The sequence below is a fragment of the Myotis brandtii genome, unplaced genomic scaffold, assembly GCF_000412655.1.
Source record: "Myotis brandtii unplaced genomic scaffold, ASM41265v1 scaffold181, whole genome shotgun sequence".
NCBI classification, from domain to species: domain Eukaryota; kingdom Metazoa; phylum Chordata; class Mammalia; order Chiroptera; family Vespertilionidae; genus Myotis; species Myotis brandtii.
This window is the reverse complement of record NW_005356712.1, coordinates 5,346,829-5,351,874: the sequence shown is the minus strand read 5'-3', so window position 1 is coordinate 5,351,874 and position 5,046 is coordinate 5,346,829.

Below are 5,046 nucleotides of genomic sequence, written 5' to 3'. Positions count from 1 at the left end.
CCACAGCTCTGGAGGCCAGACACCCACATTCCAGGTGTCAGCCTGGACAGCTCTAGGGGCGGCCTTCCTGCTGCTGGCGGCCCTGGAGGCTCCAGGTGCTCCTGGTAACTCACACCACTCCACTCCCTACCTCCATCTTCACGTGGGCGCCTCCCTCCTGGTGTCCGAGCCAAATCTATCTGCCTCAGTCCTCTTATCCGGACAGCGCCATTGGGTTAAGGACCATCTTAAATCTAGACCAAGCATGTCAAACTCGCGGCCCTCGGGTGGCATGCCTCATTTAAAAAAAGGCACGCTGCCCTAACCGGTTTGGCTCAGTGGATAGAGCGTCGGCCTGCGGACTCAAGGGTCCCAGGTTCGATTCCGGCCAAGGGCATGTACCTTGGTTGCGGGCACATCCCCAGTAGGGAGTGTGCAGGAGGCAGCTGATTGATGTTTCTCTTGCATTGATGTTTCTAACTCTCTATCCCTCTCCCTTCCTCTCTGTAAAAATTCAATAAAATATATTTTTTAAAAAAGGCACGTTGACCGTCTATCGGGACAAACACACCTACACGTGGAAAAAAATGCCCTCAGGCCCAGAGCAGCTGACTTCAGGGGTCACTGTGCTTCAAGTCACCTGTTTATTCAACAGATATTTACGGATCCGTGTGCCAGCGCCCTTTAGTGAAATGGCCATTAGGGGTTGTTTTGTGCAACCTGTGCCCTGGGTCAGGACAGAAGGAGCGGGCTTTCTGGAGCAGCTCCGAGACCTTGGCCTTTTAGGAGGGGTCAAGTGTGGGCTGCCCGGCCAGTCCTGGTTTCCAATTCTTTTATTTCATTATTTTCACAAACTGCCCTTTGAAAAATGCGCAACTGCACGCAGCCTTCCCTAAGGAAATTCACAAACCAGAGGCATTAAAAGGAAACGAAGTGCTCTTGACCAATCCTCACGTTTCAGTGCCGGGCCGAGGAAATATGGTCGCCACATGTCAGGGAAGGAGGGGCGTCCCGGGCTGTCTGTCCGAGCATTTAATAAACAGCCCGGGAGAGGGTTGTTATTAGTCTCACTGCTCTTCTGACTTCCTGTTGGGTCTCCTGACTCCTTTTCTCTCCAGCAAATGTCACCCAGGGCACCTGGAGCCCCGGGGCTGGCCTCTCTGATTACACCTGGGGGTGAAACACCACAACAGATCAGCCAGGTCCGAGCCAGGCCCCCCCTCCCCCCACGGCTGCCTCCCCACTGGGGCTGTGAGAGGTCCTGTTGGGATCTGAGGGAATTAACTGCCCACAGGGAAAGGCCAGCAGTGAGGAGAGAGCCTGGAAGGAGTTGGGAGAGGCAGGAGGGAGGGAGGAGAGAACACGGAACTCAATATTCTCCACGTGAGAAGTTTAATTACAGGGAAACATCAGACAAACCCAGTGGAGGAACATCCTAAAAGAAGATCCTGATCAGAACTCTTCAAAAATATCAAGTTTGCCCTGGCCGGGTAGCTGAGTTGGTTAGAGCGTCAGCCTGATACACCAAGGTTGGGGGTTCGATCCCTGGGCAGGGTACATATAGGAATCAACCCATGAATGCATAAATGGGCGGAGCAGTACATCTCTCTCTCTCTTGCTGTGGGTTAATCTGATATTTCTGCGTCATTAGATTCGGGTTAAGATGTCAACTTGCCCCCAAGTGGGTGGCGGTACCTCTGATCGCCTGGTTAAGGAGCTGTGGGCCAGGTCCCTTCTCCGGACAACTTTCCCCTTTGTCATTGACAAGTCCTGTGTGGGTGTAAGAAAGCGTGTCAGTATTCAGAAAGGCTCAGAGACCATGTTAGCTTTCACAGGTGTAGACAGGTTCTGAGGCCATGGCCTTCCTAGCTGTTGATACACAGGGAAATGGAGGCCCGGAAAGAAAACACATGCTTAAGATCGCACAGTAGAAACCAAGGTCAGGTTCAAGGGGGCTGCTCCTCTCTGCCTGTGGTCACCCCCAGGGGTCAGGAAGTAGGGGTAGCAACGTGGTGCTGGGGACCCCTGCCGGGGGGGGGGGTCTCCACCTCCCACCTTGAATGGGGCCCCAGCATCGCACAGCCCCCCCCCCCGCCCCCAGCAGCCCCTCGGAGGGCAGGTGTGCACCGGCCTCCGCAGCACCTGCACGGATGTCGGGCGGCTCACCTGTGGCAGGTGGTGGCTGAACCTTGCCCCTCCCCCCAGGCCCTGCTGGGCACTGGACCTCAGAGAATGGGGGCCCCTCCTGCTCTTGGCGCTGAACTATAAACATTCTCAGCCGACGTCACAAATCGCTCATCCATCAGAGTGTGGCCGGGAAAAGCTAGGAGGCACGTGGATGGGGGCCGTATTCTGGACTCCGGAGGCTCCAAATTGCCGTTCCTGTTTAATCCCGGCCGCCTGCTGGCCCGAGGCTGGGCAGGATGATCCGGCGATGAACTGGGAATAAAACCAGAGCTGTCCTTCATTTTCTCGTTTTTTCAGCTGTGCTGCGGGCAGATGCCTCCTGTGCATAAGAAAACACCCAAGACCTGGTTTGAAGAGAAAGTCCATTTCCTGACTTTGGCCTAGAGCTCCTGTGAGATGCAGCCGACTGACCACCAAGGCCCATCCCTCAGCCCCGGCCACACCGGCGGCCACTTTCTCGCAGATGAGCTCGCTCAGCCAGGAATTAGCAGGCGAGGATCCAGAGCCTACTGTTCCGAACAGAGTAGGAGCCGCTCCTTGAATGGCCAGGGTCAGCTTGGCGCCTTTCTGCTCATTTTGCATTTCTGTCTCCCAGGACTCTTGCTAAATGCCCATCGCGTCCCACAACCCTCCATCCCTTCCCCCCTTTTCCTTATCCCGCGAGAAGCAGCATTTCTCAGCTGATCTTTGAGCTGCCCAAGTAGAACGGCTCCCTGCAAATCTACAGGTGGGCCACAAGGCGGCGCCAGAGGATCGCGTATAAACCCGTGCAGAGACGGACCCTGGAACCCCACTTGTGAGCCTGAACCCAACAGTGGGGCCCTGCGTAATTCTGGATAAAGTGACTGAAGCTGGAGGAAGCTAAAGGAAGCCAGGGGGGCCTGAGTGCAGAGAGCAAGAGCGAGAGTGCTGTCTGGGAAGGGAAGACAGGACACTGCTGGGCAGGGCATGGAGCCGAGAGAAGGCCGCTGAGGGCTTGCAGACTCTTCAATGAAGGGATGGTCTGCAGAGCCAGTGGCAGGGGAAGATGCCCAGGATGAAGACAGTGGGAGCCCACAGCAGACTGAGAAATGGCTCCACTAGACAGATCTCCACACCCCAGACCCTCAACCTGAGACTTATGTGGCCAGAGAAAGGAAATGGGTGTCTTTGCACGTGTGATCAGGTTAAGGGCTTTGTGATAGCATCTCGAATTTTCCAGGTGGATCCTTGTGGAGAGCGGCTACAGCCTTTGGACAGGTTCAAGCCTGGGACTAATGAGGGGGCACGATCCTCACGTGGCAAAGCCGCGTGCAAGCCCCAGCACAATGATAGCCAAAGGCAATGGTTGTGAGCTTGACCTTATGGTCCAAACCTGTGGTCCCACGTGGCTGAGTGATATGGGCTGCGGGAGGTGCAGCAAGTAAACAGAACTTGATCAGGTGCATGTAATTGAGTGGATTCGAAACCCGCAAGAACATTGTCAACATCTTGACCACATCCTTACGTTGCCTCGAGAAATCTGGCTATAAAATAAAGACTCGGCTCGCAGGCCGTGGCGCTGCCTCAAAATCAGAGAGGACAGCGTCCTGCCCAGACCCAGCTTTCTTCTCTTGTCTAAATCAGTGGTTCTCAACCATTAGAATCACCTGGGAATCTTTTTAAAATCCTGATTTCTGGGCCTCATCCTCCAGAAATTCTGTTTCTTTGTTATGAGGTGGGGCCACAACATTAGTAACAAAGAAACAATTTCCAGAGGATGAGGCCCAGAAATCAGGATTTTAAAAAGTTCCCAGGTGATTCTAATGTGCAGCCAAGGTTGAGAACCACTGCTCTTAATCCTTCACTGCCCCCTCTCAGGCTCACCAAGCCTGGCTGTGCTGGCGCAGCACAGATCCTAAGTGCAATCACCTGTCCTCGGAAGATGAAGGCGGAGTGAGATGACACAGAGGCGGTGATGGGAAACGGAGCAGAGATTTGAAGGCTACGGCCTTGAAGACTGGGGTGCTGGAGCCACAAGCCAGGAATGCTGGCAACCGCCCCCCCTTACCCCCCAAGCTAAAGGAGTCCCCCTCAGAGCCTCAGCTTCCTGGGGAGACAGCAGCTGCCTGCTGTTGCTATGGCCTTGGTGCTTAATCATTTCCTCTCCGCAGGGGTCGCCTTGCTGGATAAAGCCTACTATGTGGATAAAGCCTACTGTGCGCAGCAGGCGGCCCTGCGCGCTCTTATTAGAAGCTGGATACAAAGTAACGCCCTGCCCCTTCCTGCCTCACACATCACAAGAACACGTTACAGCAGCTAGAATGCCCTGGCGACAAGGCTTTGCTTAGTGGGACCGCCCCCTAGAGGCCAGGACTGCTTTTATTTAAGTCCAGCTAACTCAGGCAGAGATGTGTGGGGGCCAAGAGAACAAAGAGGGGGGGCAGGCGCTCCCGGGGCCTTAGTAACAGTGGGGAGCTGTCCCTCCTGGGAGTGTGGGAAGGTAAGGGGAGAACGTGACATGGCAGCTGTGGAGAGCCACGCAGCTCCGTCCACCAAAGCCGGTTACAGGCAGGACAGCTGTCCAACCGCCCGCAGGTGCCACGCCTTTGGGTCCTGGGTCCATGTGGAGGCCACACTCCCTCCCAGGCTGGTCTCCATCCATCCCTGAGCGCGTGGGGTCCCAGAGCCAGGCTATTCCCGGCTGCGGAGGGACTCCTGATGGACCTGCTCTGCTCTGGGCCCCTAGTGGGCTGGCTGAGATTCCCCCCCTTCCTGCCCCCCCCCCCCCAGGCTGTGCTGCTGCTGTCCCTTCCCGCTGTCTTCCCAAGTGCCCGGCCTGTATCCTGACCTGGAGGGTCTCCCCGCCTCCTCCTGCTCCCTCTCCTTTATCTTTGCCAGTGAATCAGATGCCCTTAAAGG